Here is a 13574-nt window from a genome sequence, read left to right as displayed (position 1 = left end):
CACGGTCCAAAAACAGACAATGATAGGTGGATTGGCGACTCAAAGGTGTCTATAGGTGTGATGCCCTGTGAAGGACTGCTGCCCCCTCAAGAGTGTATTTACTGCCTTGCACCCAGTGATTCTGCAGCTCTGGACCCACCACAACCCTGAACTGAATAAGTGGTTGCAGATAATGAATGAATGGGAAAGAGTTCTGAGGATAAAAAAGGGGAATTGTAAAGAAAGGTATGAGAAAATTATTTTCCAGATTAAAGATCAATATACTGGACTTCTAACATCTATGCCTCACCTAGTAGACCAACAAACTCACAGGGCGACACGATGCCGCAAAAGGTAGTATCGCTGTCACACAGCTCCAGGGGTCCTGGACTGGATGGTACTGTCTGTGAGGAGTTTGGTGTGTTCTCCCTGTGTCCATGTGGGTTTCCTCCAGGTGTTCCAGTCTCCTCCCATGGCCCAAAAACACACATTGGTAGGTGGATTTGCTACTCAGATGTGTCCATAGGTGTGAATGTGGGAGTGAAATTATTTGGATCATCAGAAGTAGAAAATGCAACAGAATTCTAAGATGGATATTTACAGAAATGTACTTTTTTATACAAAAAGTGGGTTGTCTGAATTGTCTGCAATATATTTGTAGACACATTTTACAGAATGTCTTATCTCTGTGAAGGCAGATTCTTTTAACTTTGTGAGGAGTTATGTGTTAAATCATCTTTTCCTGATTAAAAAGTGATTTCTAATTATCCTTTTGGAAAAAATCTGAATAGAATTAGAACATTCTTACACCAATGCCATAACATGAACTTGAACATAGCATTGAACATTTCATGAATGCATACATTGCTTAATGTAAGATTTTCTCAGTTGCATTTTCAGGTCATGTGTGGATTACTATTGCTCAGCATGAGCATGGCCTGCAAACCGCAGCAAGCTTTGGCCGCAGGGCTTGTTTTATATAAAGCGTAATTTGAAGCATTTAAATGGATAGCCTGGGGGTGAGCGTTCTTGTTAGAAGCTCAGAACGCTCCACGTTTTGTATTGTTTTGGTTTTCACCACCACTGACTGTTGCTTAGCAACCCGTGGCCTTCATCTTCTGTCCATAATGGCAATATGTGTGAGTGTGGAGAACAGGTCCCACAGCACGCACACACGAACACACACACACAAACTCTGCAGACATAATCACTGCATGCATATGTAAACATAGAGCATAAACATGCAATACACAGAAAATGTTTATTCACAGAGATGCTTGAACATTTGCATAATATGTTCGAAATAAAGGGTATGCATATAATTTGCACATGAATAATATAAATACCATTAGCACAGTTTACTTCTGGCAATAATCTTCATGTTGACTATATTTTGGGTGAAATTAATAATATGAAAATGATTATTTGTGACATCTGCAACTTGTTTTACATTGCTTGGTATGTTTGACACAAAAGAGTGTAAAATCCTTTAAAAAATATCACTTTAAACCAATTAATTAATAAATATAAACTTTATTGGTTTTAAAGCTGCACTGTTGGCTGGCAATATGTCTTTTGCACAAGTTGTTGAAGTATATTTTCTAATGTGGACTCCACTTGAAATCTTTCCCTGAGCAGACGACTCTGATGATTGTGAGGGAGTTTTCCAAAGAGATTCATAACTTGAGGAATGGCATGTCTTCTGATGTAAGTGTACTGTCATCATATATTCATCAGTAGAATGTTGAATTTGTATTTGTGAAATCTTAAACCCAGGGTGGCATGGTGGCGCAGCAGGTAGTGTCGCAGTCACACAGCTCCAGGGGCCTGGAGATTGTGGGTTCGATTCCCGCTCCGGGTGACTGTCTGTGGGGAGTTGGTGTGTTCTCCCCGTGTCCACATGGGTTTCCTCTGGGTGCTCCAGTTTCCTCCCACAATCCAAAAACACATGTTGGTAGGTGAATTGGTGACTCAAAAGTATGTGTGTGTGTTGCCCTGTCATCCAAATAACACCCGATATATCAGACTTTTTTTGTTTTATTTTTTAACTATTTTAATATTTTAGCAACTCTTACTTAAAAATAAAAATATTAAATAAAATTATCAAACATACGTCAGCTAAAACTGTAGAACCTATGTGGTTCACATAAAAAATAAACATTGATTTAAGGATTAAATTTGAAAAAAAGTATTTGTACAGAAATACCAAGTACTATAATAAGCTAGTAAGCTATAATAAGGTATAATGGTTGTGTATGAAGAAAGTTTCAGCAATTCCCAGCAAAGACTGGGTGTGTGTTAACTGTTTTGTGAAAAACCTAATGAAAGTTTTGTGAAACAATTGAAATAGAACATTTCTCAATGCCAGATTTCAAATTTATGTCTTTCACCATCTACCTTACATGATATTGTGAAAATTTCAGGAAATCTCAAGATCATGCAGGGCAAGGTCAATAACCACTGGTGAATAAGTATGACCCTGGAGGCCTCACAAAGCCTGGCATTAAAAAGCATCAATATACTGTAATACTTATAGCTACGTTGGCTTTGGAGTTCTTCAGAAACTGATTGGGAAACAGTTTTTATTTAATAAAGTCTGCCACTGCATCACGAAATGCAGCCTGAAATTTTATAAAATTCGGTAAGGGGAAAGCCACACATCAGATATGTGCAGAATTGTGGCCATATGCTCAGAAGCTAATTTACTATTGTCTGAAAGAAAGTGCTGTGGTCAGATGAGTCCATGTTGCAGTTTGTTTTAAGCAAGAAGGAATGGAAAGTTCTCAGTGCCAAAGACAAATGGAGCCATCTAAAATGTTATCAGCAAATGGTGCAAATATCATAATCTGTCATGGTATGGGGTGGGTTTATGAAGGTATGATTTTATAGTTATTAAATACAATCAAATGAAATTAGTCAGAGAAAAAAAGGTTCAGGGGAATGATCATATTACAGATTTTTGGGGTTTGTAGTGGCAACATTTTTAATCAAGTGGATTCTTCTGCCTTCCAAGTGCAAAGGTATGAATAAATTGCTTGAAATGTTTTTCTTCAATTTGGCCAGTGCAATTAAATGACCAGCATGAGTGAATGGGCAGAGCAGTACGTGGGGACACCAAAACTCAATTACAATTTCTGAAAATAAATATCTTTATTTAAAATTTAATTAGGATTTTATTTATTGCATTTGAATCTTTGCAGTGTCCCAAGAACATGTGAAGAACATGCCTTGCTTTAACTGAGATCCTTATACTGTCAGTGCTGTTGTTAGATAGTATTTTCTTGTTTTACAGGTTCTTGCTGATAAATAATCTAAAAGCTGTTGTCTTCCAGCTGGTTACAAAACATATTTAGAGCTGTAGGTCACAGCTAAACATGAACTGTTTCACCACCATTAGCAGCTGATGAGGTAACCTGCAAAAGGTGTCAGAACCTCTTCTAGAAAACTTCCTTTGCACGTGTGATTGCACCAGCACACTGATACAATTTTATTAATAATAGTTTGTCCCCTTCCCATTCAGGAAGAATACAGCTATCATTAAAACAAACAAACAAAAAGTAAGGACTGCCGCTTTAAGAAAAGTGTTTGTACCATCTCACTGCAAAGTACTGCCACAGTTCTTTTAGTGCCCCGAATGTTGTACTGTTCCTCGTTCTCTGACCTTTTTGTATCTGCTCTTCTGCTATTGTTTATGGGAACCCTCCCTGAATTAATGTGAATTATGGTTAGTTTCTTTATGCTCCTTGGACTGTCTGTTCTTTACTCTGCCAGCACCTCAACATGTTTTATTCCCCTAGCAATCTAAAACACAAAGGTTAAATAATGGAGAATGAGCATCTATCACCTTTGGAATGAGCTGGAGTCATATAGCTTTAGCTATAGCTTTACAGGGTGAGAATCCCCATTTTAATACATATTATTTCAATAAGAAAATGTAGGAGGTTTGTACAGATGTCTGACTGTTGTACATTGATGGATTAAAATCCCACACATTACATTCCAGATAGTTACGAACATCTGAGGTTTTGAAAAATAGAAATCGTGTACATAATATGTCTGCATGACTTCATCCGCATTCATGTTCTATTCTTCTACCCACATGCACTGAGCTACAGAGGGCAGATCTCTGATTATCTTACTGCTGTCCATATCAACGTTCAGGAAATGCAATGAAAACAAACTACTGTTGTGAAGTACTTGAGCACCTGCTCAGAGCAGCAGAAAAGCTGATCTCATCTCTCCTGAGTCTTCCCCCTTCTGTCAGCATGATCTTTTCTCTATTTCGATTTGCCTCAATAACGTTCCAGTACACTGTTTCCTCTCAATGTTACATTCATTACATTAGGTTTGTAAACCTAACATGTCCATATAAGACATGCGGGGTGGGGTGGGGGGGACAGAAGCTGTTTGGAAACTGTTCAATATCAATACTGCCAGTCAAATCATCACTAACAACATTTCTCATTGCTGTGCATAATGTCATGGTGCAATTAGAGGTAGAGTGAGTGAGTGAGTGAGTGAGTGAGAAAGAGAGAGAAAGTGTGTGTGTGTGTGTGTGTGTGTGTGAGAGAGAGAGAGAGAGAGAGAGAGAGAGAGAGAGAGAGAGAGAGAAATAAAGAGAGAAACATAGTGCGTCTCTTGGGATGGTTTCATAACAACTGTTATTTGGGCGTAAATTACAGTGGAATCTAAATCATAAGCTAGGCACATTTAACTGCTCATGTTAAATACATTCAGTTTCATTAAGATACCGCTCTATGGGGGGCTGGGGTGATATGACTCCCAGGAATTTGTTTTGATGTCAATTAATAATTATTAAGAGTTAACTTACTTACAATAAAGTTACATAATATTTATTCTCTACACTTTCATCAGCTCCCTCTTGTAAATAACTGATTTTTTTAAATTTGCTGTATTTCATGTATGTCATGGCTATGTTGATGTAACGCGACCTTGAGTGTGAGAAAGGCTTTATATAAATTAAACGTATTATTATTAGTGTTATTATTATAACTGTAAGTAAATATATCAATATAAATACGATATTCAAAATTTGAAGGGCTCCCAAGAAGTGCAGCAGTCTAAGTATTTGTCTTTATTATGAAGAAATTATGAGTTCTATCTGTGGGGATGTCTCAGCCATTTGAAGCTGGGAGTCTTCAGCTGGGAGAGAGCACAACACGACTCACTCTCTGATTGCACACTTCTCCCCCATGTCTGGGCATCTATCAGCTGATAGGACAGATCTGGGCAGTGTGTGTCTACCTTTGGGATGTTGAGCTTTAAAGGAACACTATGTAGTATTTCTACCTTAAAATTACAACTTGTAAATGATTGTAATGTTCCATGGTGCTGTACTAGGGAGAATAGTGCCTCTGCGGCGGCTACACCATGTCCTCTGCTTGGTTACTGCACTAAGAAACTTCTGATTCATGGGGTGGGGGAGTTTCGCGAGAAATGGGTAATGCTTAACGGCACATAGCTCACAGGAAGGTGGTCGCCTAGCTACAAGACGAATCTTGTATTTTAAGATGAATGAAGGCGAGTGCTAGCGTCTGCCAGTGGCGGATGCTGGTCTTTCAAGGAGGGGAAGCTCAATTTCGGCTTACATCATAAAATGTGTCGGCCTGTGAGTGCTTTGTGACGGTGGAGGGGCTCAGCAGCTCCCGCTGGTCAGAAACTGCGATAGAAGTCAGAAAGAGTGATAGAAGTCTGTCTCCAAACACAAGCAGCTACAAAAACCCCACCAGAAATAGAAGCTCGATTTGTCGCTAGTCATTTTTAACAAAGAAAATGCCGCTAAGAGGATTAAGATAGTCTAGTTCAACTCAGAACAGAATGATAATTTAATGTTCCCTCGGAGCTTTAGACCAAAGGATCGCTGATTCGCTCATTTCGCTGTCAATCAAAAAGGGATTCAGCCTCAGACAGATCATCCAATCATCATGCAGAAGCTGAGCGTCCGGGCCAGCCGAGGACAGCCCACTGCCCCATAGACCCCCAGAGACGCTGAGCGTCCGATGGGCGGGACAAAGCCCAGCATTTATCCAATGACTCCTCTCGTTTCGCTGCACTTCGCTGCTTCGCCATTGAACTCTGTGGACACTCAGCGTCCTCACTGTTTAAAGCACTGTGAATCTGCGCGAATGATTGAGAGGAAAGCCGCGTCTTTACCAGTGATAAGAATTCTGAACTGATTCTAAACAAACGTTAATCGCGTTGTAGTGCATATTTATTCAATGACATTTACACACAACAGTATATATTTGATCACTTATTTTTTGACATTTTAGGGGAAGCTGAGCTTCCCTTGCAGTCTTAGAGCACTCACCACTGGCGCCTGCTTACTTTAGCTGGATTAGCACAGTTTAGCATTGGACATTGATTCTGGTATTAAGTGCTTTACTGTTGGTTGCTGTAGTTATAAAGGCTAGTGTACCTCCAAAGTTAAACTTTATGGTTGTAATAACATGGTCCAGTGTGTATTATGAGCAATATATGGGTTTTATCATGTAAACAACATTATTTTATTACACACATTCCCCCATCTGAACAACTGAATCCCTGAGAGACATTTGCTAATTTTGAAAACACCACTCTATGAGTGAGTGAGAGAGAGGTGTGTGTTCATCTGTGAGATTTAAGTGAGTGAGCTGGTTGTGTTTAAGTGAGTGAGTGAGGGAGAGAGGGAGAGAGTTATGTGTATGAGATTTGATTTTGCACAGTACTGTAAACGTGAATTACACCCAGCAGCAGGTAGGGGGTGCTCACAAAAGCTGCAATTTATACATTGTATTCCTTTAAGGCCATTTTGAATAGAAGCGGAAGGTTGGCCACACGTTTCTCAGAGGAAGCACAGATTTGACCCCACAACCCCATTTTGGGGAGAATTTCTGAAAGGATGGAACTGGCAACAGCGACATTTCTGTAGTAAATAATGTAATAATTTTTGTTTAGCCTTCGTCCTTTTCTTGCCAGTGCCTCTGGGCCCTTAAAAAGGGCCAGTCTCATCCCACCAACCTTAGAATCTCATTATAATGACTTGCTGTCTCATGATACTGTGCTGTTATCTCATAAAGATGACTTAGCATTTCATAAAATTGCTTTCTCCCTATTATGACTTATTAACGGCATTATATTTGTTCTAAGTGACTGCGTTCATACAAACTGCTCTTTTAATTGTGGCAGATTGGCGCCATCTGGCGGCAATAGTTATGTAAGCGCTATCTCTACCAAAGGTGGTTATTATGAAAATTCCTGTTTTGTTGTAGTAATGCACTTCAGCGTTTGGTCAGATAGACAGAGTCAAGAGTTTGTATTATTACAATTACAATTGTTTACATACAATTGTAATTGTATACAATTACATACAATTGTTCAGTTTTCCCCAGAAATGGTAATAAAAATATTATTAGCCATCTGCTCTGATAAAATCCCCAGAGCTCCTGGAGGAAAAAAGTACCAAACCTCCAACACCCACAGAACAGCAGCTTATTCAGAGCTACTCTCCCCACCCCGTGTTGTAATAAAAAAAAAAGAAAAAAAAAGTGAAAATATAATGTGGCCATTTTTCATGTGTAATTAGGTAGTGAAATGTGATCCGTCCCTGGAGAGAGGCCTCTTCAGACACACACACACACACACACACACACAAATATACACATGCGCGCACAGAGAGAGAGAGTTAAGCGCAATGGCTTCCAGACTTCACTTCAATCTTTTCTGTCTAGACTCTACGTTGCACCTTTTCCCTGATCCCTCCTCCCTGCTACACCACACACACACACACACACACACACACACACATACACACACATTGAACCCCCTCCTCCCAACAGACTCTATATGCCAAATACCCAATGCTACAGCATTTCTAAGTAGCTGAATCTGGGGCCTCCAGAGACATGTGACAGAATCATGGAGGCCAGATGTTGTAGCACACTACATTTAGCACAACATGAGAATAATTACATACCCACTTCTCCTCCGATTCAAATTCACACAGCAGCACATTCTGTTACTATGTGCCATATTTCAGTTGAACAAAGCAGCCTTGTATAACTGCTGAAAGTGTTCTGAGGATCAAAGTACAGTTCTTTTTTAAAAGTTAAAGACTACTCTTTTTATTCTTTTAATTGACTTTTTCTGAAATCAATCTAACAATCAGTTAATGGTTTGATTATTATTATTATTATTATTATTATTTCCCTCCTTTGCAGTTACCCTAAATATTGGCTTGATGCTGTGAGGCTTTTGACCACATGAACATTGCTAGGTCAGGTACTGATGTTGGAAGATCAGCTCTGGATCACAAATTCCAAGACATCCCAAAAGTTTTGGACAGTACTCTACATCACTGCTATACAGCTCAGTGTTGGGGGATTATACACCTCCCTGGCCAATTCTTAGCATTGAGCATGGTGACTTTAAGCTCACAGGCAGCTGCTCTAGTGCATCCCTTTTCTTTCATGCTTTATAGTGTAAGTAAGAATGGACAGTAAGTGTAGAAACATACGTGTTTTATATATATATATATATATATATATATATATATATATATATATATATATATATATATATATATATATATATTTTTTTTTTTTTATCTTCACTGTGTTCTCCCAGTGTCTGCATGGGTTTACTCAGGGTGCTCTGGTTTCTTCCCACAGTCCAAAAACATACGTTTGTAGGTGGATTGGTGACTCAAAAGTGGCCATAGGTGTGTGTGAATGTGTGAATTAATGTGTGAGTGTGTGTCACCCTTTGGCCTTTGTTCCTTATGCCCAGTGATTCAGAGTAGGCTCCGGGCCCACCTTTACCCAGAACTGGATAAACGGTTACAGACAACGAATTAATGACTTAATGAATGAAAACCATGTATCTATTTTTAGTTTGAACACCGCAGCTGTTGTTCCCATTGGGTAAAACATTAATGATGAATGAACCAATAGAAATGCTTCAAAATTACTTTGAATAAAACTTTTTACATTGACTTCCACTGAAACTATGAAGGTTTTTTCCTTCTCCTGTAAAGTTACTCATTGGAGATACATTGGGAATTAGTAACTCTCTCTCTCTCTCTCTCTCTCTCTCTCTCTCTCTCTCTCACACACACACACACACACACAAGTCTATAATTCATTCATTTGTTGTTACCACTTGATCTTGTCCTGTGTTGCCTGTCCTGGGTCACAGGGCTCACCCACCCATTCACATCTATGGACACTTTTGCACAGCCTGCCCACAGCATTTTTTTTTGACTACTGGAGGAAACCCAAACTCCTCACAGACATTAAACCAAGGTATGAATTGAACCCATAACCCCAGCACCCTGACAGTGACACTACATAAAGCACCAACATGCCGCCCTCAGTCTGTAAGGGTAAATTCAAATATTTCATATTTTTTTTATGTGACAATAAAGTAGACTGAACGCTACAGACAATGTCATCAAATCATTGCTCCAGAAACCAAGCTTGGCATTTCATGTTTATACAACAATCATTCAATCAGTAAATCACAAAGCATAGCTATTTCAAATAAGCAAATATTTATAAGTAGTTATTATAGTGATGTGATATATAGCATGGCTCCATTTTAGTGTATAATACAATTACAGACTATAGTTGAAAGACATATTAAGAATCTCAAGAGAAGCCACTTGAGGAAGACACTCTGTGTGTGTGTGTGTGTGTGTGTGTGTGTGTGTGTGTGTGTGTGTGTGTGTGTGTGTGTGTGTGTTGGCTGCTGTGAACTCTTTGCTTTCTGTTCATGGTGCTTTTTCTTTTCTTTTTTTTTGCAGAGGCACTGGGCTCTGCTCTGTCCAGCTGCAGAGCTTAGTGCCTGGAAGCGTTCCTGATTGGTCTGTTCAGTAAACTGAGTGACTGAGTGTCAGTTATTTTCATGAATGTAGGAGTTAATACCTCCATTAATAAAAGGCCCAATATACTCCATCTGTATTTATGCTAATATTTGTACACTCACTCAATGTCTTGTTTAAAAAAGAAAAATGTTCAGGACCACCAGAGAAGCAGGTATTTTTTGACATTTCTATCAGACAAAGCAGTGCTGCTAGAGTAAGTTTGGTGTATGTAAATGAGGTGTTTGACAATGGACTCAAAAGTACTTTAAGTACATAATTTTCCATATCCTCTGACATATTACAGAAGGTAACGTCCAAAATCCTTATCCACGTAATCCCAGATTTAGTGATGTTGAGATCTGGGTCTTGGGTGGATTGTTTATTTTATTATTTTGATTTTTAAATATCTTTCTATTAACTTTTCTCAGAAAGGGCACTTTTGACTAGAAATGTATAAGGGTGGTCTTTGACATGTGCTGAAATTAATAAGGGTGTACTGTATATGTCTGACAGATCTATAGGTCTTAATAGTATTTTATAAATGGACTGATCTGTAAAGCAATTGTGAAATAAATAAAAGCTTAACTGAGCAAACTCTGTCCTGAGTCAGCACTCTTGAAAAGTTTGGAACATACCAAGATGTGCGTGAGTGTGTGGAAGGAGCCATTCTGTGTCCATAAAGTTTCTGTCGACCCAGACATGAAACAGGATGGGGGTTGGGTCTCTCTCTCTCTCTCTCTCTCTGCCTGTATCCCTCTGTCTCTCTTTCTCCTTGTGTGCTTCTTTTATATTATATCTCTCAGTTTTTCTGGCCGACCGAAGGAATGTCTGATGCAGTGGGACTGGGCCGTCGCTCTCCTGCTGCTGTGCTCTGAAATGAGAGAGCAAAAAAGAGGGAAAGAGGGAAAGTTCGAGACTAGACCACAGAAATGTAAACACGTCTGGAGCTAAAATAACTCAGCGTTCATTGAAAACACCCTTTCGGTGACAGCACTGAGAGCTACACCCTCTACTAAGCTCAATAAACTGCGCACAATGTCCAAGTGGGAGCATGCATCCAATCTCTCTACAGGCTGCTGTGTTAAAGATGCAGAGTATTTCATACACTCGCTGACATCCAAATGTAAAAAGTATTGTGGTACTCCTTAAAATGAGAAAATTGAGCTGCATTAAAGTGCAACCACTGCTGTTAAAGGTAAGCAGTTGCAAACCATCGTCATATAAACGCAGTATTCGTTGTACAGAAAATAACAAGGAGCAGATGCCAAATACCCTCACCATGACCAATGACAAATATTGGCTAGAGTGGTATAAAGCCCCCAGGACTGGGCTGTTGAGCAGTGGAACTGTGTTCACTGGACTGATTGAGCACCATCAAATATTGTTAGGTTAAGCTGAAGATCCAGAAGTAATTCTCAGAGCTGAACACCATCAAAATCCAACATGTGTGTTCTTGTTTCTTTGGTTTATGACTAGAGCTACAAGGCTAACACTTAAAACAATAATCAGCCAAATCCTTTAACTACTGTTTCAAAACTTTTCTAAACCCACATCCGTGTCTTCATTATAGCTTTGTAAACTTGAATTCATGGTGTGGGACATAGATAGTATGTCTGCTTATGTACTTTCAATTAATAACTGTTAGTTTTGAATCAAGAGTAAATTCACCGAATGAATCTGATGTTTCACCAAAATACATGAGTTCATGTCAAACACTGGATGATGTATGGAACTTGATTACCTAAACAACTGTTTGTGTATTTGTAACTGTCTAAATAAATACATAAAAAGTCTGAAACCTTTTTATTTAATTTGGATTTTTTAAGGCCTCAAAATTACAGTCTGAGCCAGAGGCACCAGATTCCTTTCTTGCTGCAGGAGACATTTATAGACCGACATTAGAGACAGACTTTGTCAATTACACTTCATTGCAAAAATTAAGCTCATTTTTTCACACTTGAAGCACTGTAGGATGAACAGCTCACAATATGCAGAAGAAAAGACTAAAGTCTACATTCACATATACGTCCAGGGCTGACTTGTGACTCTCTCCTCTCCCTCTTTCTCTTTTTCTCCCCTTCTCTCTCTCCTCCCCCCACTCTCGCCCTCGCAGTACTATTTTCTCTCATACTTTGTTAGCGCCCTCGGGTTTTTGACTGAACACAGTTCTGACGTGACTTTTTCTGTGTTTTTAGATTTTTTAAACGTTAAAAACTGCATTAATGTGTCGTGGCTTTTTCCTGTTGACGCTATACTTCCTCACTCACCGGAGCCCCTTCTGAGATCTTCTTCTCTACGCTGTTGGCCGTAAGTATCCTGTAAACTCTATATTTATGTATTGGAAGACGCGATGCTGATATCTAATCTGTGTTCTGCTTGGTCGGACTCCCTGGGGTCGCGAGGTGGGGGTCGTTCTGAGGTCACGCACACCCCTCTCTCGAGGGAAAGATGCTCCAGACTCTTCAGTCTATCAGCAGACACCGAAACCGACCGTTACTCTTCCCTTCGATTGATTTAGAGGACAAAAAATGAATGAAAGTTATTAAGTTTTCTATGTTGATGTGCTGCTATTTCTCGTTAGCTGCTAGCGGCGGGGCGACGAGGCTCAGAGTCACACAAACAAACTGACAACAACATCCAAAACAACACGCTCTGAGGGAGAGAGCAGAAAAACAGCTGCTGAGTACATTGCTTTGGCCAAACCGCAAATAACGTTTTACTCCGAAGTATTTTTTTAGCCCCTAAATGTGTTAAAATACAGCTTTGGGTTCATGTTTTTTAAATAAACGCCTCTTTTGCCAAAACTTACTGAAGCTCAACTTCTCCCTTAACATCTCCCTATTTACTGTTTTGACTTTCAGGACAGTGCAAAAGTCAGAGACCACATTTTAATTTATTTAATTCCCAGACAGTCAAGTTATCCCCTTACAGCGTCTCGGAAAAAAAGAAAAGAAAAGAAGGGGGAAAAAAGCACATTTATTAAGCGTCAACAACAAAATATAACATCATTTATTAATTGGGCATGGATGTTACAACTCCAGAGTTCAGTCTTAGAAGTTGATTTCCCACAATCTCATTTCAAAATGTAAATTCAGTACATAAACCTGTAATAGATATTTCAGATGTGCAGTTCTGTCTTGAGAAAAAAAATTCTTGTTCTCAGAAACAGCTTATTGGTAGCTACACGTCCTTTCAGACCCACTGTGTTGTGCTGATATCTCACAGTAGAAGGATGGACAAACTATTTTTCAGACCTGTACAAGAGTAGAGCTTGCGCTTGCTCTCTCTCTCTCTCTCATATAGACATTTTTAATAAGTGGAGAATTATTAACTTTTTACATTACACTTAACACATTCATTCATTCATTCATTTACAGAAAAATAAAACAATAATTTTACCTGCATTAATTTAATCTGGGCCCACACATTTTGCTGTATTCCAAGTAGACTCCAGACCCAGTGTGACCCTGATCAGGAAAAAGCAGTTACAGAAAAATGAATTAATGAATGAATCAGTGTTTGTAGATATGATTGCATGTATGTTGTATATGCATCTTTGTGTGCGCATTGTATGTTAATGGTCACATTGTTTTATTTTGTTTATTTTTTGTTTATTAAATTACATGTAACACACACGTTTTTTCATATTGGTGCTGAGTAGATAAATACTCTAACTGTATTCTCGTAAAGAGAAAATAATAAATTAAAGTTCTGATCTTCTAAGAGCACAGTT

Source organism: Hoplias malabaricus, chromosome 18 (genome assembly GCF_029633855.1).
Source record: "Hoplias malabaricus isolate fHopMal1 chromosome 18, fHopMal1.hap1, whole genome shotgun sequence".
NCBI lineage: Eukaryota > Metazoa > Chordata > Actinopteri > Characiformes > Erythrinidae > Hoplias > Hoplias malabaricus.
Note: the sequence above shows the minus strand (reverse complement) of the source record.